The sequence below is a fragment of the Triturus cristatus genome, chromosome 8 (genome assembly GCF_964204655.1).
Source record: "Triturus cristatus chromosome 8, aTriCri1.1, whole genome shotgun sequence".
NCBI classification, from domain to species: Eukaryota; Metazoa; Chordata; class Amphibia; order Caudata; family Salamandridae; genus Triturus; species Triturus cristatus.
Window position 1 is genome coordinate 1,398,069,492 of NC_140591.1, and position 24,585 is coordinate 1,398,094,076.

Genomic DNA, 24,585 nt, shown 5'->3' on the forward strand with positions numbered 1-24,585 from the left:
TCCTCACATTTCCGTGATGGAAAGTTCTGGAATCTGCGGGGAGTCAAACACATCCATTAACTCGGCATTCCCCCAAGTCTCTCAATAAAAATGGTACCTCACTTGTGTGGGTAGGCCTAGTGCCCGCGACAGTAAACGGTCCAAATCCAACATGGACACATCGCATTTTCCCACCGAAAAACAATGTGGTATATGCGGTATATGAGGTAGCTGTGGATTTTGGGCCCCAACTCAGCCAGCTCCTTGGGAAACCTACCAAACCAGCACATTTTTGAAAACTAGACACCCGGGGGTTTCCAGGGTGGGGTGACCTACGTGGGGCTCACCGGCTATTTTTACCCAGAATCCCCTGCAAAGCTCAAACTTTACCTAAAAAACACATTTTCCTTGCAAATGCAAGTCAGCTACAAATTTCCTACCACCCAGCGTTCCCCCAGGTCTTCTGATAAAAATGCAACCTCACTTGTTTGGGTAAGCCAAGTGCCCTGACAGGGAAGTGCTCAAAACGTATTATGGACACTTCAATATTATCTATCTCAAAACGACCTGTTTTTGCAAAGGGGGGCCACCTGTGTTTTTGTACCTAGCTGTGCGGCCATCTTAGGAAACCTACCAAGCCCAGACATTTTTGAAACCTAGACATCAGGGAAGTCTAGGGCTTGCATGGATCCCCCAAAGATCTATTACCCAGAATCCCCTACACACCTTAAATTTAAATTTAGCATTTTTGTCGGGAGGCTTGGGGAAATTCTAGGTGGTAGGAAATTTGTACCAGTCTGGTGATCCCATTACTTTCCCAAACAGAAAGGTGAGGAAAATGTGAATTTTTAGCTAAATTTAAAGTTTGCAAGGGAATCTAGGTAAGAAAACTTTGGGTGATTCATGCAAGCCATACCTCCCTGGAATTTCCCGGTTGTCTAATTTTACAGAAATATCTGGGTTTGGTATGTTTCCCTACATGGCCGCTGAGCCCAGGACCAAAAAGGCAGGTGTCCCCTTGCAAAAACAGATAGTTCTGAAACAGATACTTTTGATGTATCCACAATACCTTTTGGGCACTTCTGTGTAGCGGGAACTTGGTTCACCCACTCAAGTGAGGTATAATTTTTATCGGGAGACCTGGAGGAACGCTGGATGATCGGAAATTTGTGCCGGCATTGTGATCCCACAACTTTCTCACACAGAAACTCAGGAAAAATTAGATTTTTAATCTAAATTTGAGTTTTGCCGGTGATACTGGGTAAGAAAATGTTGGGAGATCCACACAAACTACTCCTCCGTGGACTCCCGTAGGTGTCTAGTTACAGAAATGTCTGGGTTTGGTATGTTTCCCTAGATGGCCCCCGAACCTGGGATCAAAACCGCAGGTGCCCTCTTGCAAAAACAGGTTGTTTTAAAACAGATAATTTTGATGTGTCCACAATATTTTTAAGGCACTTTCGTGTCGCGGGCACTTGGTAAACCCCCACAAGTAAGGTAGCATTTTTATCAGGAAGCTTGGGGAAACACTGGGTGGTAGGAAATTTGGGGTTTCCTTCTGATTCTGGAAGAATATGGCGCAGAAATGCAAGGAAAACTTGTGATTTTGGTCACATTTTGAGGTTTGCAGGGCATTGTAGGTGAGAAAACTTAATGGGATCCACAAAAAGTACACTACCCTGTACTCCCCAGGGTGTCTAGTTTATGAAAATATCTAGATTTGGTAGATTTTCCATACAGACAATGTACACCCTAGCAGAGAAAGGCAGAAAAGACAAGTATTACTTCCCAACCATCTATTCCGCAAGTACACACACATACTTGTTGGATTTGGCATGAGGGTGAGTGAAAGGTTCAACATTTGAATTTTATTAACAAGAGATTTCACAAAAAAGAAATACACTGTTAATAATTGAAAGGTCAAAAAACGGAACCAATAACTCACAGCTCGTGAGCTGTAAAGCCGCGCCAAAGGACCAACCGTTTTACATGCCATTCACACAACTTTCATGAGTGATACACACAAGAATATTCACACTGCCAGCCATGGGCCCAGCACATTACAACCCTCACATCAAAAGACAGAGCCATTCAAGAGCCCATCACTTTCATACGCCCACATGACTGACACAACAATCACACTGGCTGGCAGCTGACAGAGTGTGTGGACTGGAGTTTGGCTAGCAGCGTGTGTAGTGACCAGCAGCAAGTCAGTACTCACACACCCCCAGCCAAATGCCAGCACACACACACCACCAGCCAAGCTCCAGTTCATGCACACCACCAGTCAAACGCCAGTCCACACACACTATCAGCCGCAAGCCAGTGTGATTGCTGTGTCAGTCATGTGGGCGTATGAAAGTCAAGCGCAAGTCCATGCACACCGCCATCTAAGCACCAGCTCGCGCACAGTACCAGTAAAAATGATTTAACAAAAAGGAAAACACAAACCAATTGGAAGTAGATACAAAACTATAACTATAAAAACAACAGCTCTAACTAAATACATCACACTAATGCCAACTGTGAAATCTGACAAAATATATAAAACAATACAGACCAGTCAGCTTACTTTTACGCTCACAATTTCTCCCAATAACTCTTTTGTGTGTGGTACAATTTAAAACCCTGCCCCTTTCCCTCCTACCCATTTCTCCTTTCCTCCGTGATCCAATGTACCATACTTGCCAAACATTTTGAACTTGGTAGAGGAGATTTAGAAAAAAAGAAAAAAAAGGGAATTGATTTTCCTTGTTGACTTACATTGAAAAGTGGAGATGTTAGGTGAATCGGTTCTGTTGGCATGTATGGTTGTTCTGCCATTGCCTCTTCCTTCTGCCCGCAATAGTCTGTTATATTGCCACAGTCTCTCATGCCTGTCCCACATGGTTGGTTTGTTGCCCTTGCCCCCCTTTCCCTTGCCTTCCATGGTCCTTTGTACTGCCACTGCCCCTCCCACCTGCCCAGCGTGGTCAGCTTGTTGCCTCTGCACCCTCCTCCCTGCCCTCAATTATCCGAATCTGTGCCCCTGACTTCCCAACAGTATTCTAATGAACAACTAGATTGCTGGCATTCTACATTTATTACAAAAGTGTGGCACGCCTGATGTCATCTTGATGTGATTAAAACTGTAATACAGAAAGCATTTCCTTTAGAAATTCTAAAAATGAGATTGTCTTATTCCTAAAGAAATTATGGTTAGTGCCCTAAAAAATCTAAAACAAGGACATATTTTCTGAGTTCCTAAATAGCGATAAAGCACTTTTAAATTATTTGCTATCTTAATGTTTTTTTTATCCAGTTGATAACTTGATTATATGTTACATTTAAGAGAGGATGTGGCCTTATGGCCAGAGCTGCCGACTTTGCATCTGGGAACCAGGTTTGAGTTTTGGCATCAGCTCGACATTCTGTGATTCTGGGCAAATCGCTTAATTTCCTCATGCCTAAAACCAAAATCAATGTGTCCTTGTGTAACGTAATTGATGCTCATATAAAGCGCTCCAATACCTTCAGGTCAAGTCTGTGGAAGACTTATTTGTTCTGAAGCTTCCAAGTTTCCTTATTTAATACAGTATTCTCAGTAGAAAATGCTTTCAGTTTTCTACTTTGATATCACCAAGATGGCGTTCAGATGTGGGACAATTTTGGCATAAATTCAGAATGTTAGCACTCTAGTTGCTCATTAGAACACGGTAGTAAAGCTGGTGATCACCAGGGAATTCAATCAAACAAGGGAGCTAAAGAGGGAACAAGTGCCAGGACGCCCTCCAATCAACAATAATTCCAACAAAAAAGTACTGGCACAATGTAGCAAAAAACTTTCTTGTTACTCTGGACTAGGTGGGAGGGAGTGTACGTAATCACAGACCTCCAATGCTCGTTCATAAAATCTAGAGACAACCCATCCAGAATGCTACAAACTTAACAATTAAAATAGATAGAAAAGTAAGAAAAGGAGAGTGTGTAGTCAGTCCACAAACAAATACACTCTACAGACACCCTCAAAAGGTGATGAGGTGAGAAAATATGTAGAGAGAGAGAGAGAGTACCTCACGTGCGCACCACCAGAGGAGCTACTGGTTGGTTCTCACCAGCTTGCCCACGTTTCTTTCATCATCGGTCACTCTCTCTCGAGAAAAAAGGGGGTGTACGGTGTCCAATAGAAAACACAAAACACAAGACAGTGTCATGTGAAAAACGCAACAAACAAATAAATTGTGCAGACAACGACAAATATAAACATAGTGAAAGTGTCTAGACTCACAAATGATTGTTTTATTCTGGTTAGGAGTCTATCACTATGTTAAAAACCACAGCATGTTGCATACCTTAACAATGACGGCCAACATGTTTCATTGCCAATAGAGTTTGTGGCAAATTCATCAGGGCAAGAAGGGGTCAAAGAATCACCTTCTCAGGACACACACCCTAAAAAAGACTGGTTTTGGCTATGGGCCCACGTACCAGCCACCAACCAGTTGCAGGGGCGTACTAAATTTTAAACTATCGCCATCCTGCTCAGCAAAGCACGACCAACGTTGGTGCCTGCACCCTGTCTCTTGTATCGCCAGGCGTCACCTCAGCACTGGAGGATCACCAGGGAATTGCCTGCTGCTGGTGTTGAACATGCATGTTTCAGTCTGCATGTCAGAATGCTGAGGACGGAATGGTTCTGTCCTGAGTCATGAAGGAGGCGTGCACATATTCACAGGGAAAGCACTAGCCCTCTGCCTGAGTATGCCCAGGGATAGCAGCAGTGGTGCGTCCGCTTCCACCCCCACACCCCCGTCAGTGATCTAATGACTTTGGCACGTTCATGCCGCGCTGACGTCATCAAATGCATCCAAGGACATACTGGAAGCCATTTGCCTCCAGCACGTTCTGAAAGGATGCATTCAATCGAGTCCGTCTCTGTGGGAGGGTTTCAGGGTTACAGCCACAGAGTGAAAGGCTGTGAAAGGACTTTCCCCCTGTATCTGTATAGAGTGGATTCCTGCTACATGATCATGGGTGGGGCTGCGATCGTGGAGCAGAAATCCACATCACTGGACCACAAGAGTGGTTTTTTTTTACATATTGTTGGGGGATCGGTCCTTTAGGCAAGGATTGGTCCCCTGGGGGCATGTTTTATCCATGTTTCAGCCGCGCCAAAATCTCCTCTTTTCAATGTAAGTCAATAAGGAAAATCAATTCTCTTTTTTTCTTTTTTTCAAAATCTTCCTCTACCAAGTTCAAAGTGTTTGGCAAGTATGGTACATTGGATCACGGAGGACAGGAGGAATGGGGTAGGAAGGAAATGGGCATGGGTACCAAACTGACCTTACAGGGCAGGCGTCATGGGTTGCTCCAGCACAGGGAACCACACAGGGCAAGTGGGACTGCAGTGCAGCACAACGGGCCATGGAAATCAATAGGGAGGGGACAGGGCAATGCAAATGGACAACAGAGTGCAGAAGGGAAAGAGGCAAGGGCAGAAAGCTGGCCATAGAGGACAGACAGGAGGGACCATTGCAGCATAACGGGCCATGAAGGGCAGGAAGAAGGGGGCAGGGGCACGACAATGGACCAGACAAGGCAGGAGGGAGTGGATAGGGATCTGCACATGGAAAACAGAGGGTAGGGTAGCCGCAGCAAGCTGACCATGGAGGGCAGGTGGGATGGACACTGGAAGCACAACACATCATGGAGGGCAACAGTGAGACTATAATGGCATACACACAGACAATGGAGGGAAGATGGGAGGGGGTCAGGGGCATCAAGCTGGCAGCACAGAAGACCATTCATGGCAAGCAGGAGGGTTAGTGGCAGCACAATGGCCATGTTGGGCAGGGGGAGGGGACAGGGGCATGCACAAAGGACAATGGAGGAGAGAAGAGAGGGGTAGGGTTTGGACACAGACAAAAGAGGACAGGGGAAGGGGCTTCACAACAGACCATGCAGGGAAGGCAGGAGAAGCAGTTGCAGTAATGCAGAGCATGGAGGGCAGAAGGGTATGGCAGCAAAATGGACCATAAAAGACAGGAGGGAGTGATAAGGGAATGGATCTCGGACAGGCACAGATTGCGAGGACAGGCGTCATCCATCTGACCATACTAGGCTGGTGATAGGGCAGTGGAAGCTCAACAGAACACTCGGAATAGATAGGAGGGGCAGTGGAAGGCCCATGGAACATGGTGGGCAAAAAGTAGGGAGCGGGCATGCACATAGACATCAGAGGGCAGGTGGAAGGAGAGTAGGGGCAGCAAACTAAGCACAGAGGCTAAGAAATGATGGGGCATAGAATTGGCTAACGGAGAGCAGCAGGAGTTTGCAAGGCTATCAAGCTGAATGGAGGGCAGTGACAGCACATTGGACCATGCAGGGCAGGAGGGAGGGGGGTGGTGCATTAACGTGGACAATAGAGGGTAGGGAGGAGGTGGATGGGGCTGCAACCTAACTGCTCACGGCAGACTGGAAGGGCAGTGGCAGAACAACAGCCACACAGAGCTGTAATGAGGGACCAGGGGCATGGACTTGGACAAAGGATGGCAAGGACGAGGGGGGCAGGAGCAGCAAGCTTGAGTGTGGACAGCACAATGCCAGGCCCTTCGTCCAACCACCCCACTGTGAATTGCGATGGGTATCTTACTTAACGATAAAAAAGTTACTAGAAATTCACTGGAAAAACAAAGGTTACAGTGATGTTATAGTTAGGAAACATGATTTAAAAAGCCTTAGAAATTCACTGCAAAAAAACTAATGTTACAGGAACGTAATAGTTAGGCACAGATTTCACTCGTACAAAGCCAGTGAAATTCAGCAGTTATAATTACCTGAGTTATTATAACTTATGCCCACTCAATGAACTGCTTATGACCTCACATATTACTTCACTCATAACATCACTGATGACATGTCAAATGACATCACTTATGACATCATTCAGTGATTGTGAGTGTGTTTAAAGGTTTATTAGTATTAGACATATATACTAAGGTACTACAAAAGTTAAATTACTATACTTTGTGTCCTATTAATGAGTGCTACTATTTCTAACATATGGTATGTGAGTGGCTGCGTGGCTGTGTGTATCCATTTGTAAGTGGATGTTTGAGTGGCTGTACAAATGTGTGAGTGGGTGTGTGAGTACTGTATGGGTGAATATGTGGGTGTGGGATAAATGGTATGGGTGTGGGAGTGGATGTGTGACTAGCTGTATTGGTGAGTGAGTGGGTGTTTGACAGGCTGCATGAGTGAGTGACCAGCTGTATGGGTGAATGAGTATGTGACTGGCTCTATGGATGAGTGAGTGGGTGTATGTGTGGCTGTATGGGTGAGTGAGTGAGTGAGTGGCTGTGTGAGTGTCTATATGGGTCTGTAAGTGGATATGTGAGTGGCTGTATCAGTGACTAAGTGGATGTGTGAGTGGCTGTTTGGGTGGATGAGTGCTTTAATGATATTCTCTGAGTACCCTCTGGCCTTAATACATGTGATCATTTCTGTCTCAGTTGTAATGTCTTCTTCCTCTCTGCTACAGAGTCTACGGGCCCTGTAGAATTCTCCAAAAGGGATGCTTTTAATCAGGGGTGCCGGGTGACTACTATGTGCCTGAGACTTGTGTTTTAAGCCGATGGTTTCCTATAAACAGTAGTGGTTAAAGATTCATATTTTACTTTTACTAGTACATCTAAGAATTTGATCTCAGTTTTGCTGATTTAGCTTGTAAAATTCAGGTTTAAATCATTTAGGTTAATCTTCCTCACAAAATCCTCAGCTTAAGACTCTGCCCCTCTCCATAACAGAAATAAGTCATCAATGAACCTCAGTTCCAAGGCTATATTATCCACACATTCCTCCATATTGCCCAGCACCTGCCCCTCCCATCAGCCCATATGCAAATTAGCAGGTGCCCATAGCTGTTCTTCTTAATTGATGGTACAATTTATTATTACAAATAAACATGTTCTTCGTGAGGCACTATTCCATCATTATCAATAACGTTTTGTCATGCTCTGCAAATGTCATGTGCCTCATTCTCAGATAGTGCTTGGCTTCCTGTAGACCATCACAGTGTCTTATGCTGGTGTAAAGCATAGCTACATCCAAAATAATAAGATACATATTTTCCTTCCAATTGACGTCAAATATTCTGCGTAAAAAATCTGCACTATCCTGAATATACGATGGTAGTGTCTTTCTTATAGGATTGAGGAAAACTTCAATATACTGGGATGTATTTTCAAAATTGCTTTCTTAGGCTGCTATAATAGGGCGGTCCAGGAGCTGCGGTAGTATCCTTGAGCACTTTTGGAACAAGATAAAACGTTGGTAACTTAGGGTGATTTTGTCTTTGGAAATTCAGTTCATCCCAATTCAAAAGTTCTTTCTTATTCCATTCTTTGAGTAGATCCACATAATCTGCATTGACTTTTGATAATCCATGGTAGAGATAATGCAATAGCATTCTTTGTCATTCAAATGTTTATATGCTTCTTTCAAATATGAACGTCTGTCCCTCAACACTATATTCCCTCCTTTATTGAAAGGTTTCACAATTACATTGGTCAATTCCTGTACTTTTGCCTCAGTTTGTTGTATTTCTACGTGTTCCTTGTTTGTTGCCTTTTTCTCTTATTGGCTCTCACATGAATATCTTGTATCTCTTTGTTCATGTTTTCTGAGAAGGTGCCTCTGTTGGCTTTACCTGTTTGGGGATATATTTAGACTTCATTCTAAAAGATGTATCTCCCCCTCACAAGTATCAATGTTAGATAACTCTTGCTCCAACCTTTCTACCATGCTCTCTTCTCCTCCTCCGGGATCTTGTTCTTTTTCTAAAAGGTCTTGCAGCAATTCAAACTCCACTGAAGTTGCTTGTTTCAGTAATAGATGTTTTGGGTTTCTTGTTCTTATACATTTTTGCCAGTTTAAATTCCTTACAAATTTGTGCAGGTCCACTCTGGTCTGTGAGTAATTGAAATTCACGTTTTGACAGTAAGATAATCCCAAGGATAAATTATGTATGTCTCACTACGGTATTACTCTGTGTATAAGGGGCCATGGTGTCTATTTTCAACTGCTCCTGGTATTCCTCACTGAAGCTCCTTTCTTTTCATCTCTTTGCCTGGCCACCTCTTCTTTGTTGCCTTCTCTTCCTCTTGGTTTGCCACGGCCTCTCCTGGTGTTGAACTCTGTTCTCAGATCTGCACGTAAAAAACTAAATTCATCTGTCTGGGATGTATGGCTTGTTATCACCGTCTTTCCTCCTGCTTCATCAGACTCTGAACCAGGATCAGAGCTGACATCCCCATAGATTATATCCTGTTGCATTTTATTCACATCCTATACTCATTGTCACCTCAAGGAATCAAATCTTTTAGCGATTGTGTAAATCTTTCCCTTTTCATAAATCAAATGATCCCGTTGGAATTTACTTTCTTTCCTGGTTTTTATGTTCTGTTCATATTTTGCCAATCTTTCTTTCAACAACTTCATAAATTCTCACACTTTCTCTGTGTCCTGATCCTTTTCTGTTATTGCAATCAGGTTCCTTATTTTGCTCATAATTTCCGATCTCTCTTTTGCTGCATACTTTATCAGGATTGTAAGCATGTCTTGGGAACTCTGGCCATTGTGGTCCACCCATTCTTTCAATAGATCTGGATGGGGGTTCTCGTACACAGTTACCATCATGATACGCAGTCCATGTGGCACTTGTTCCACTTCAACATATCTCTTCAAGGAAGTGCTTTCCCACCAATGAAACATTTTATGCTTTTTCAACTTTTCCAGTAGCTGTTCTTTCTGCCATAACCTATTAGGTGCTTTTCCTGTCACATTGGAGCTGGTGATCGGTGTGTTTTCACTCCCACTCTCAAAGCTGCCCGTTCTCTTTCTGTGCATTCCTCATTGTTCATAGCCGGATGTCTGGTTACACACTTGATTCCTTAACCACCACGCAGTCACTTACTCCAATGACCGTGAGTGTGGTTTGTACTGTCTACCGCTGCCCCAATAGTTCGCTATGCCCCGGGGTCTTATGGTGATGTGATGGAGTCCTCCGACTCCCTTCACACCACTCCTTCCTCTGGACAAGTCTGTCACATGATCCGCGGGGCATGCCAGCTGTCAATCTCCTTTCTGGAATGCGGATGCAGTGGTGTCACCTGAACCAACGCTTCTGCAAACACGCTGTAGAATCCACACATCTCATATTTGTATTTATGTTATGAAAACAAAATGGCGCTTGATCGTAACCAAGTTTGTGGCTGCCAACTGAAATGTTCTGATTGTCCTTGTGCCTTAAATACATATACGCTTGATAAACTGAGCCTGTACTGCTGCCTTCATGTTCATGTGGGAAGACAAGACATGTGGATGTTATAGCACGTTTGCAGAAGCGTGCTGGTTCAGTAGGCACCCCTGATGATCAGTTAGCATGCGTGCACCTGCATTTCATAAAGTGAGCGTGGGTGTGTGTGTATGTGTGTGTACTGAAAAAACCATAGGTTTCAGGGACGTTATAGTTAGTTGGACATTTCACTAGTACAAAACCAGAGAAATGTGCCCATTATAGTTAGTGGAGCTAACTATAACTCACGTCCCCGCAATGCACTGCTGATGACGTCACATATTGCATAATTCATGCCATGGTCAGTGACATCACTGATTACATCACTGATGGCATCTCAAATGACGTCACTGATGACATCACTGATGACATCATCCACGTGATAATCTGATGCACCTCCTCACACCCTAATATAACCTTTGATACATCCACTCTAAAATGCAGACTACCATTTTCAAAACCATAGACACACCAATACCAGTTACTACATACCTCCTCACTGATTCCTAGGTCTACACACATATCCACTCATTCATCCATACAGTTACTCAAACATGCAGTCACTCATCAATACAGCACTATAATATGCACTCATACACCTATACAGACACTCACACACCACCACTCACCCATAGAGTTACTCACACACCTAGTCAGTCATGCAAAGAATCAATCACACTCCCATTTACTCACCTATACAGCTATACATATACCACTTCACTTATTCATACAGATACTAACACATACTTTCTCTCTTCTACAATCACTGACCCAAGCACACACTCATCCATACAGCCACTCCCACAATCACTCACTCTCACATGTAGTCATTTATATACTCCAACACTCATATATACTGCCTTTCACATATGTAGTTACTCACACGTGTACCACTGAGACATCCATTGACTCACCAACACACCCATACCCACACTCACCCACCCATACAGCCCTTCACAGATGTACTCTTGAACCCATACACCCAGTGAATCACCTACTCACACATCTATGCACAGAGTCATACACCCCCACCCACCCACAGAGACACTCAGGCACCCATGCAGTTACTCAGACAACACCTGAGGGTGTATTGAAGAATGTGTGGGTGTACTAGTGTCTGAATAGATGATTTAGTAGGTGCGTGACTGACTGTATAAGTGAGTGATTAATCGTGTCTTACTGAATGCATGGTTAGTGACTAAACTGTGTGAATGTCCGTATTAGTCTGTCAATTGGTTTGTAAGCGGTTACATGGGTTAGTGAGTAGCTACATGAGTGTCTATATGGGTTATTGATTGGTTGTCTGAGTAACATGGGTGCCTGAGTGTGTCTGTGGGTGCGTGGGGGTGTATGACTCTGTGCATAGATGTGTGAGTAGGTGATTCACTGGGTGTATGGGTTCAAGAGTACATCTGTGAAGGGCTGTATGGGTGGGTGAGTGTGGGTATGGGTGTGTTGGTGAGTCAATGGATGTCTCAGTGGTACACGTGTGAGGAACTACATATGTGAAAGGCAGTATATATGAGTGTTGGAGTATATAAATGACTACATGTTAGAGTGAGTGATTGTGGGAGTGGCTGTATGGATGAGTGTGTGCTTGTGTCAGTGATTGTAGAAGAGAGTAAGTATGTGTTAGTATCTGTATGAATAAGTGAAGTGGTATATGTATAGCTGTATAGGTGAGTAAATGGCAGTGTGATTGATTCTTTGCATATATATATGTATAACATATTTAAACTTTACAGAAACACATAGTCACTGGATGATGTCGTCAGTGATGTCATTTGAGATGTCATCAGTGATGTCACTGACATGTCATGAATGATGTAATATGTGACATTGTTAGCAGTGCATTGCGGGGGCGCGAGATATAGTTAGCTCAACTAACTATAACGGGCACATTTTTCTGGTTTTGTACTAGTGAAATGTCCAACTAACTATAACGTCCCTGAAACCTATGTTTTTTTCAGTGAATTTCAAAGTTTTTTCAATGATAATTCCTAACTATAACGTCCCTGAAACCTATGGTTTTTTCAGTGAATTTCAAAGGTTTTTCAAATGCTAATTTCTATGTATAACGTCCCTGAAACCTGTGATTATTTCAGTGAATTTCTAAGGTTTTATAAATGCTAATTTCTAACTATAACATCCCTGTAACCTGTGTTTTTTTCAGTGAATTTCTAAGGTTTTTTAAATGCTAATTTCTAACTACACCTAGACATGTGCAGAAAGATAAAGAAAGACGCAGAAAGAAGCAAGAGAAGTGCAGAAAGAAGCAAGAGAAGTACAGAAAAAGGCAAGAAAAGTGCAGAAAAAGCAAGAGAGGTGCAAAAAGAGGAAGTAAGGTGCGGAAAGAAGCAGGAGAAGTGATGAAAGAGGCAAGAGAGGTGCAGAAAGAAGCAAGAGAAGTGTGGAAAGAATCAAGAGAGGCACAGAAAGAAGCAAGAGAGGTGCAAAAAGAAGAGAGTGAGGGACAGAAAGAGGAAGAAAGGCGCAAAAAGCGGCAAGTGAGGTACAGAAGGAGGCAAGAGAGGTGCAGAAAGAGGCAAGAGGGGTACAGAAAGAGGCAAGAGAGGTCCAAAAAGAGGAAGAAATATGCAGAAAGAGGCAAGAAAAATGCAGATAAAGGAAGAAAGGTGCAGAAAGAAGCAAGAGAAGCACAGAAAGAAGCAAGAGGGATGCATAAAGAAGCAAGAGAGGTGCAGCAAGAAGAGAGTGAGGTTAGAAAGAGGTATGGGAGGTACATAAAGAGGCACGAATAGCACAGAAAGAGGCAAGAGAGGTGTAGAAAGAGACAAGACTGGTGCAGAAAGAGGCAAGATATGTGCATAAAGAAGCAAGAGAGATGCAGAAAGATGCCAGAAAGGTGCATAGAGAGGCAAGAGGGGTGCAGAAAGAAGAGAGCGAGCTGCAGAAAGAGGCAAGAGAGGTGTAGAAAGAGACAAGACTGGTGCAGAAAGAGGCAAGATATGGGCATAAAGAGGCAAGAGAGGTGCAGAAAGAGGCAAGAGAGGTGCATAAAGAGGCAAGAGGGGTGCAGAAAGAAGAGAGTGAGCTGCAGAAAGAGGGAAGAGAGGTATAGAAAGAGGCAAGAGAGGTGCAGCAAGAAGAGAGTGAGCTGTAGGAAGAGGCAAGAGAGGTGCAGAAAGAGGCAAGAGAGGTGCAGAAAGAGGCAACAGATGGTGCAGAAAGAGGTAAGAGGTGTATAAAGAGCCAAGAGAGGTACAGAAAGAGGAAGAAAGGGCACAGAAAGAAGCAAGTGAGCTACAGAAAGAGGCAAGAGAGGTGTAGAAAGAGACAAGACTGGTGCAGAAAGAGGCAAGATATGGGCATAAAGAGGCAAGAGAAGAGCAAAAGAGTCAAGAGAGGTACATCAAGAGGCAAGAGAGGTGTAGAAAGAGACAAGACTGGTGCAGAAAGAGGCAAGATATGTGCATAAAGAAGCAAGAGAGATGCAGAAAGATGCCAGAAAGGTGCATAGAGAGGCAAGAGGGGTGCAGAAAGAAGAGAGTGAGCTGCAGAAAGAGGCAAGAGAGGTGTAGAAAGAGACAAGACTGGTGCAGAAAGAGGCAAGATATGGGCATAAAGAGGCAAGAGAAGAGCAAAAGAGTCAAGAGAGGTACATCAAGAGGCAAGAGAGGTGCAGAAAGAGAAAGAAATGTTCAGAAAGAGGAAAGAGAGGTGCAGAAAGAGGCAGGAGAGGTGCAGAAAGAAGAGATTGAGCTGCAGAAAGAGGCAAGAGAGGTACAGAAAGAGGCAAGAGAGGTACAGAAAGAAGAGAGTGAGCTGCAGAAAGAACCAAGAGAAGTGCAGAACGAGGCATGAGAGATGCACAAAGAGGTAAGAAAGGTGCAGAAAGAAGAGAGTGAGCTGCAGAAAGAGGGAAAATAGGTGCAGAAAGAGGCAAGAGAGGTGCAGAAAGAAGAGAGTGAACTACAGAAAGAGGCAAGAGAGGTGCAGAAAGAGGAAAGAGAGGTGCAGAAAGAAGAGAGCGAGCTGCAGAAATAGGCTAGAGAAGTCCAGACAGAGGCAAGAGAGGTGCATAAAGAGGCAAAAGAGGTGCAGAAAGATGCAAGAGAGGTGTGGAAATAGGCAAGAGTGGTACAGAAAGAAACAAGAGATGTGCAGAAAGAGGCAAGAGAGGTGCAGAAAGAGGCAAGAGATGTGCAACAGAGGCAAGAGAGGTACAGATAGAAGAGAGTGACCTGCAGAATGAGGGAAGAGAGGTGCAGAAAGAGGCAAGACAGGTGCAGAAAGAAGAGAGGGAGCTGCAGAACGAGGCAAGAGAGGTGCAGAAAGAGGCAAGAGACATGTAGAAAGAGACAACAGACAACAGATTGCTAACATTCTATATTTAATACAAAAGTGTGGCACGCCTGACGTCATCTTGATGTAATTAAAACTGTAATACCTAAAGCATTTCCTTCAGAAATTATAGAAATGAGAGGGTCCTATTTGCATAGAAATTATGGTTAGTGCTCTAAAAAACTAAAATGAGGACCTATTTTCTGAGTTCACAAATAGCGACAAAGCACTTTTAAATTATTTGTTATCTTTATGTTTTTTATCCAGTTGACCATGTGATTAAATGTTACGCTTAGGCGAGAGAATGTGGTGTTACTTCCAGAGCTGCAGACTTTGCAACTGGGCAACCAAGTTGGAGTTACTGCTGCAGCTCGACATTCTGTGATTCTGGTCAAATCACTTAATCTCCCTATGCCTACAACCAAAATGAGTTTGTCCTTGGATGATGTAACCAATAATCATGTAAAGCACTCCAATATCTGACCAGCCTGCACTATATAAAACTGCAAAAAAACTAAGGATAAAAAGTGTTTTCCCCACTCTGTCATTGGGCTATACGTGGGCTACATCTGGGTGATATTTGTGCTACATTTTGGCTCCTTTTTCTCTGGTGGGCATCATGGGCGACTTCAATTAAATTCATTAAACTTTATTCGATCTGATTTAGAAATATAGATCGTGAAAGTGTACATAAAAACAGTAAATCCTCTTTCTTAATACAATACAGTGAGAATTAATTAAAACCAGTAGGTAAACAGGTGTTACAAAGCCTGTTCAGAGCAACTTCAGGTTAACAGAATAGTAAAGTTCAATGTTTCGCAAGATCAATCTCATGTACTTCGTGCAAAAATACGCAATTAGGGGTCCAAGTAAGATGCAACGCTCCAATACCTGACCAGTCTGCACTATATAAAACTGCAAAAAACCAAAAAATAAAAAGGGTTTTGCACACTTCTGTCATTGGGCTATTTGTGGGCTACATCTGGGTGATATTTGTGTTACATTTGGGCTCTTTTTTCTCTGGTGGCCATTTTGGAAGACTCATTTTTTATGAAGTTTCCTAATTTCCTCATTTACTGCAGTCTCCTCAGTAGGAAATGCTTTCAGTTTTTTACTTTGATTCCATCAAGAAGGCATTCAGATGTGTCACACATTTGCCACAAATTCAGAATGTTAGCACTCTAGTTGCTCATTAGATCACTGTAGTAAAGCTACTGCTCACCAGGGAGTTAACTGGAAGTCTACTGCTGGTATTGAAAGTGGTTGTTTCAGTCTGCATGTCAGAATTTTCTAATGAAATAGAAGAGGATTTGAGATCTCACTTAAAACATGCCCTAATTTTTCTTTCTGCAGAACTATCCATCATTTCTATGGCAAAATTAACTCCCTCATTTTGTTTCTTTTTACATTAAATGTTTTAAGTGTTACCAGTTTATTCCAATCAAGATGGCTTCAGGTGTGCCATAATTTTGTCATAAGTAAGACTGTTAGCGCTCTACTTGTTCTTTAGAACACTCTGGGAAGCTGCAGTAGAACACAAAGGAATCAACCGACAGGCTGCTCCTGTTGAAATATAACAGGAAGATATTTGAGATCTCACTTAAAACATGTCCTAATTTTTCTTTCTTAGTGCCCGTAACGCGTATGGCATAGTTTGGTGAACTACATGCTGCAACAGCAATGCTTCTTACCTTGCAGTCTGCCCAAAAAAAATGGGAGAAAGACATGCCATGTTGGGTACCTTCATGTGGGAGCACGTTCATTTGGCTATATATATATATACATATATATATATATATATATATATGGTTTCTGAGAAATTTACGGTGAAAACTAATTGTATATTCTGGCTGTTGCGTCTTGAGACTCTTGCGGGAGCGCAAATTTAAAAATAGAGAATTTTCATTTGCCCGGAGAGCTTTTTTTCCCTTTGGCCATCCTGCTCCAGCAGAAGCCAGACTCCCGCAAGAACGAGTGCTCTGATTGGCTGCCAGCAACATGAGAAATATTTTACAAGGTACAGGCCTGGATCCGATCGTTCCTCACCAGAAAATCACCTGCGGAGTCCCACAGGGGTCATCACTGAGCCCGACCCTCTTCAACATCTACATGGCCCCCCTCGCAGCCATCGTCTGACAACATGGCCTCAACACCGTATCCTATGCCGACAAGACCCAGCTCATCCTCACCTTCACCAGAGACCCCACCACCGCAAAATTTAACTTCCAGAAAGGAATGCAAGACGTCTTAGTCTGGATGACCAACAGCTGCCTCAAACTCAACGCCGAGAAGGCGGAAGTCCTCGTCCTCTGATCCACCCCATCAGCATGGGTTAACACCTGGTGGCCCACCGCTCTCGGAACCCCACCTACCCCCATAGACCACGCCAAAAACCTCAGCATCGTACTCGACTCATCGCTCACCATGAACCGACAGATCAACGCTGTCACCTCCACCTGCTTCAACACCCTCCGCATCCCATGCAAAAACTTAAAATGGATCCCCCCAAATCAAGAAAGAGAGTCACCCACACACTCATCACCAGCAGACTGGACTACGGAAACGCACTCTACGCCGGCATAAACAAGGTCCTACTCCACAAGCTCCAGACAATTCAGAACACTGCGGCCAGACTCATCCTCGGCATCCCCCAGCACGAACACATCAGCCAACACCTACAGAGAATCCACTGGCTCCCCGTAGAGAAGAGAGTCAATCAATCAATCAATCAATAAGCTTTATTTCGATTTAAAATTAAATCATAAAAGCAATACATTTAAAAGAAAAACCTCACAACCAGTCAATACAATACGTGATCTTCAAGTTCATTACAATGGATTAATATACAACTCCTCTGGTTTTACGTAATCTCATAGCTGCCTTCAAAAAGTTTAAAACACAGAATAATGTAAAGTGATCAGTAGAGATTTTTAAAAACAGTAATGCCACCCTTACATGTTTAAACTTAAGTTTCTTGAGCAGCTCTTTCAGATACTGTCTCCTTGGCCCAGCATAAAAAGAGCATAAAAATATAAAGTGAAGGGTGTCCTGCGGAGATCTACGATCGCAACCGCAGGGCCCTTTATCACTAAGTTTATCAGTAAAACCCTCTGGCACTGCTAATAAAAAATTAGAATCCACTGGCTCCCCGTAGAGAAGAGAGTCAATCAATCAATCAATCAATAAGCTTTATTTCGATTTAAAATTAAATCATAAAAGCAATACATTTAAAAGAAAAACCTTACAACCAGTCAATACAATACGTGATCTTCAAGTTCATTACAATGGATTAATATACAACTCCTCTGGTTTTACGTAATCTCATAGCTGCCTTCAAAAAGTTTAAAACACAGAATAATGTAAAGTGATCAGTAGAGATTTTTAAAAACAGTAATGCCACCCTTACATGTTTAAACTTAAGTTTCTTGAGCAGCTCTTTCAGATACTGTCTCCTTGGCCCAGCATAAAAAGAGCATAAAAATATAAAGTGAAGGGTGTCCTGCGGAGATCTACGATCGCAACCGCAGGGCCCTTTATCACTAAGTTTATCAGTAAAACCCTCTGGCACTGCTAATAAAAAATGGATAAAAACAAATCTAAAATGAGTCATTAAAAATCTTTCATGTGAATTAAGTACAAAAGACAGATAGGGTTCTATACCAGTAGTTGTTTTGATCATGGCGTGTTCTCTCACAGTCCGCTTTAAGACTTCCGCCTTTTCACGAGTGGTAACCAGAAAATTAGAGTGCAAGATCTTTATACTTCCCTTGTCACTGGGCCTAATTATCTCGGGTGCACTGTACAGTTCCTCACGTCCCAACTTCATGAAGGTGGTTTTAACGTATGGCAGCCACGGGATTCTGCTGCTGTGATCCAGGTTCAAGCAGTCCAATAAAACAGATTTTGTTAGGCCAGAATCTTCATTGAGCCAAATTTTAAGCCAGCAAAGAAGAGGTCTAACGGCCACCAAGTCAGAGAGATAGCCAACCCCCAACTCCTCGTGTATGCTAAAAGTGGGTGAGCTAGGGGGAACTCTCAACAAGCTTTTCAAATATTTATTTTCCACAGTTTGAAGTTTAGACGTTTCTATAAAGCCCCAAACTTCGCTACCATATAGAACCGCTGAACAACAGATGGAGTTATCCAGTTTTAAAATTAGACCGGGCGTCCAGTACCCTAGCCGAGTTGCATATCCCTTGATGGACCCTGTCATCCTGGACATATTAACACATTTTTAGTCTATTAGATTTTTAAAATTCAGCTTTACATCAAAGGTTATGCCTAAATAAGTGAACATGGGTACGTTTCCTAGTACATGTGTGCCAATTGTAAACTTCTGTTGTCTTCGTGGTTTCTCCCCTACCGTGGTTTCTCCCCTACCGTGGGATTAGTAGACATGTCCAGAATTTTCATAAAAGTTGTAAAACCATCTATTAAAATTTGCAGTGCAGAGGGAGTGCGGGCCAGGAGAACAGCATCATCTGGGTATAATAGGACTGGAACTTTACGTGAGCCTATCCTAGGGACATCTGTCCCAATGCTGCTGAGAGTGGAGTCCAACCCATTTATATATAACACAAATAAAAAGGGTGCAAGAATACAACCCTGCGGCACCCCACTTGAGCATTCAAAACTTTTGGTTAGATGCCCCGCGGGCGAGTACCTAACTACGGCTGATGTGTCGGAGTGAAGAGTATGCAGTATGCCTATAAGTAGTGGGTCAATCCCCATATCGCAAGCAGTGCCCACAATTTGCTGCGATTCACACGATCGAACGCAGCTGAAAGGTCCATGAAGGCCAGAAATAATTATCCCTTTTTGGCTATGGTGTATTTTGCACTAATTAAATATAAGTTAAGACATTGATCCACTGTGGACTTTCCCTTCCGAAACCCATACTGGGTGTCGGTAATCACCCCCTTGAGTTCTGCCCAGTTCTCCAGTCTGTTTAAAATCACCCCACCCAAAACCTTCATGATGGCATCTATTAACGAAATAGGACGATAACAGTGGGGACTGTCCCTATCCCCCTTCTTATAAATCGGGACAATTATTGCAGAAGACCATGAGGCTGGCATTTTACTTGTAATAGCAGCGTTTAAAACTCTAGTCAGAAGCGGGATCCACACTTCAAGGTTGCTATGATAAAGATCTGGCGGAATACCGTCGGGACCCTCTGGCGGAATACCGTCGGGACCGTAGAGAAGAGAGTCACCTTCAAGGTCCTCACCCACTCCTACAGATGCCTGCGCAACAGCGGACCCAAATACCTCAATGACAGAATCAACTTCCACGTACCCAAAAGAAACCTCCGATCCTCCAATCTCGCACTGGCCGAAACCCCACGCATCCACAGAGCCATAGCAGGTGGAAGATCATTCTCTCACATCGCAGCCAAGTCCTGGAACGAACTACCGGCAGACATCAGACGCACCCCCTCCCTGAACACCTTCAGGAAGACCCTCAAGACCTGACTCTTTGGCTGAACAGACCTATGCACTCCCCCCCCAGCGCCTTGTGACCCTCACGGGTGAGTAGCGCGTTTACAATCCCCTGATTGATTGATTGATTGATTGATTGATTGATTGATTGATTACTGGGAGCTATTACAGGACACCTGTCCTGAAGTTATAAAAAGATTGAGATATATGGGGGCTACCATGAGCTCCTAGAACCCATGGGGGGTCCCAGAGGCACCCCATGGAGGGCCACAAAAGAAAAGAAAAAACAACAAAAAATGCAGCTGTATCGAAAAATAAAAATGGCAGCCAGGCTGCATTGATTCATTTTAAGCCCAGAGGAGCCCACCCCTGGGGTTGTGTTCATAAAGGGGAAGGCGTCTCTGTGGCCCCCCTCCCTGAGCCTCCAGAAGCCCCAGGGAGCCCACCCCTGGGGCCAAAAACAATGTTTATTGGGAGGGGGGATTTATGGGGAGGAGGGACATGTGCCCCCACTCCCAAGCCATTAGAGGCCCCTATGATACCATCCCAGGGGCAGGCACATTATTCATGGGGCAGAGGGACATGAATCCCCATCCTCGATCCATAAGAGGTACTGGGGAGTCCACCCCTGCAGCTGAAATCATTAAAGAAGGGGAGCAGGCAAGTGGCCCGCCTCCCCTTGCCATGAGAGGCCCCGGGGAGCCCACCACCTGGGCCAAAATTAGCTTATATGAAGGGGTTGAAATTGAAGAAAATGGGGCCCCACCCCAAGCTTCTGTAGGCCCCAGGGAGCCCACCCCAAGGCCGCACACCACCTCCCCCTAAATTAATGCCAGGCCCTGGGAGATGGGGTCCCCGTGACCAAAATCAGCCAGGGAAGGGGACCGCGTCCGCCGCGCCCCATTATTTACAAGAGTGTCCCTGGGTGATAGGGTACTCAGGGCCTAACAGCGCTTGGGGAGGAGGGTCAGGTGGGGCCACGTTGCCCCTCTCCCCTTTATTTAAATAAGGCTCGGGGAGAAGGGCCGCTTACCTCTTTAAAAATATTCAGGCATGCAGGATGGGGTTCCCAGGGCCTATATAGCTCAGGGAGGGGTGACGTCCCCACCAAAAACAAAGAAAACAAAAATGTTGGCCCGTGCCACATTCTTTAACTAAGGGGTAGGGAGACCCCCTTCCCCGAGCTCCTATTGGCCCAGGGGACTCCATCCCACAGGACCCAATTTATTAATATGGGGGGGACATGCTACCCCCTCCCTGAGCTGTATGCGGCCTGTGGCCCAATGTATTTTTCAAAGAGGACATGTGGCTGCATGACCCCCACCCCATCCCCCGGAGCCAAGTAATTAATGAAGAAAGGGGGTGTACAGCCCCCCTCACTGAGCCGTTAAAAGCCCTGAGGATCCCATCCCCCAAGGTCTTGCCTTTAAAAAAAGTGAGGGGGTTGCGTGGCCATTCTTCTTGAGCCTCTAATGGCCCCTGGTAACCCCATTACCCATGGCTCGCTCACATACTGTGTTCTGGGTGAGCCCATCCCGGGGACACAGTAGTTTTCCTGCCCGCACCAGCACAGGAACAAAAAATTGTGTTTGCTCTCACCCAGTGTGAGCATTTTTAACACTCCCGCCAGACGGCAGCAAACACAAAGTCTGCTCCCTGCGGGCAGAAGCTTTAAAAATGCTTACACCATCTGGGAGTAGACTTGAGATCTGTTTTCCTGCCCGCATTGATGCCGGCAGGGAAATAGATCAACATGTTGCTCCCGCCTTGAGGTAGAAGCATACATAGCTGACCCCTGTGGGCAGAAGCAATGACGACCCCTGTAGCATGCAGGGAGCTGGCTGGGGCCACGGAGCCCTGGGCTCCCTTCGTGGCCCCCAACATGTTGTTTGTGGGTGCTCCGGGTGGGCACCGGGGCACCCACCTATATTAGAATGAGGCCCCAGGGAATGGGTTCCCTGGAGCCACAATAGGCTGGGGAGGGAGGCTGTGCAGCACCCCTCCCCTGTAAAAAAGCCAGCCTGGGGAATGGGGTCCCAGAGCCTAATCAGGCTCTGGGAGGAGGGCTATGTGGCCCTCTCTCCTTTAAAGTAAAAACAGCCCTGGCAGATGGGGTCCCCAGAGCCTAAAGAGACTCGAGGATGGGGGCGCACAGCCCCGCTCCCATTTAAAATAAAAACTGCCCTGGGGGATGGTATCCCTGGGAACTAAAGAGTCTCAGGAAGGGAGTCCTCATGGCCCCCCTCCCCTTTAAAATAAATACAGCCCTGGGAGATAGAGTCCCCAGGGTCTAATGAGGCACGGGGAAGAGGGGCAACTCGAGCCTCTTACTCTTTAAATATATACCCCCGGGGGGGTGGCGTCCCCAGGACCTAATAAGGGTTGGGGAAGGGGGCCCCTCTTCCCTCTTATTTAAATTTTGCCCCCCCTTCCCTTATTAATTACTAAGCTCCAGGGGATGGGCTCTACCGGGGCCTAATAAGACTCCGGGGAGGAGGGCCATACAGCCTCCCTCCCCTTTATAATGTAAAGCAGCCACGGGGGATTGGAGCTCCTGGGGCCAAGAAAGGGTCAGGGAGGGGACTTCATGCCCCCTACTCTTAATATATATGTTTTACCCCAGGAGATGGGGTCCCCGGGCCCTAAAGGCAAACCCTACGCTGTGCACGCCAAAGGCTGTGCACAGTCTGGGGTTAACTGCATAGACAAATGATGGACGGAATGCTGAACAAATCAAACTTTCACCCCCAGTCAAGAGATCTGGGTTAAATCCATTGTTCTTTTGCTCGCTGTCATTTATTGTAGATTTAATAACAGAACATCCAATACCAGAGTTTTTTGTTGCCTAAATTATTCCTCCATTCAGTCGGCGGTATATTATATGTTGTTTTAAGGTCAAATGAGCAACAATAATCACTCTTGTCACTATACTGGACCATGTGTTTTTTTGGAGCACATACCTGTGGTTTACTACTGCATTAAGTAAAAAGAATACATTTGTAATATAGTTGTATGTATATTTGTCCATTTAAATATTTGCGTTGCCAGGAGAGCTTAGACTTAAAGTTGTATCCGAGGGAATCATTTTTTTTTTTGATCGTAGCGCACTTCATGGCATTAGCGTTAATTCATGGGTTGCAGAAAATTATAAGACTCAGGTGCCGATTACGATCCGGTAAAAAAATTCCCCGTACGACTCGTATCCGGTCTTTTTACCGTACGAATCATACAAGTGCCGTACAAAGTGCCAATTACGATTCGCATGGGAAAAAGTCCATACGAATCGCATTGGGAATTATTCCCCACACGTCCTCGGGTCGGAAAATGTGTCCGACACGTCCTCGAATGATTTACCGTACAAATGTGAAAAGTGAAGTCCGACCGCGGAATCACGATCCATCCCGTGCGTCCGATGTTACAACCGTATGGTAAAAACACCGTCCGCACCGAACTCCCATAGCAACCATGGAGACATGTGCCCGCATACGCGCCCAACACTCCCCCCAGCCCCCGTACGTTCGAGTCGTACCCCCCGTGTATGTACACCCGTGTACGTGTCGAACCCCCGTGTATGTACACCCGTGTACGTGTCGAACCCCCCGTGTATGTACACCCGTGTACGTGTCGAACCCCCGTGTATGTAGACCCGTGTACGTGTCGAACCCCCCGTGTATGTACACCCGTGTACGTGTCGAACCCCATCGTGTATGTACACCTGTGTATGTGTCGAACCCCCTGTGTATGTACACCCGTGTACGTGTCGAACCCCCCGTGTATGTACACCCGTGTACGTGTCGAACCCACCGTGTATGTACACCCGTGTACGTTCGAGTCGTACCCCCACCCGTGTATGTACGGTGCGTACCACGCACCGTACATACACGGGTGGGGGTACGACTCGAACGTACACGGGTGTACGGCGCGTACCGGGCCACCTACTCTGGTCGTTTCGCGGCGTACTTTGCTTTTCCGGCACTTTTTGGGTGCCGTGAAAATATTGCCGTCCGGACTGCTGTCGGTTCGAATCGTACTTCCTGGGTCGTGAAACGCTGCCTGAAAGCGTCCCGACGTCACGTCGCAGCATTCCCGGATCACATTCGTATGTATATTTTCGTCGGTCAGTGTTTTTTACGATTCGTACGGAAATGGTGTTTTCGTGCGAATCGTAATTCCATGTTTGTAAAGTTGTACAACCGGGTACGAGTCGGACGGAGAAAACGCTCCGACCGACGGTTCGTACCCGGTTTTTACCGGATCGTAATCGGCACCTCAATGTTTACTCTATCAGACAAATTGATTCCGGATACACTGAATGGATGGAAGCACTTGCAACAACAGCAGCTCATGGGAGACTGTAAGTTGAATGATCAAATGCAGATATATGAGGATATATGGGCACCTTCGTCCGAAATTAGAAATCTGTGCAGGCCACATACAAATATTTTACTTCTTCCCTCGGGATGGATTGGAAAGGACACCAGGATAATGAAAAAGAAGAAGGTAATTGTTGTAATTTATGTTATTCTT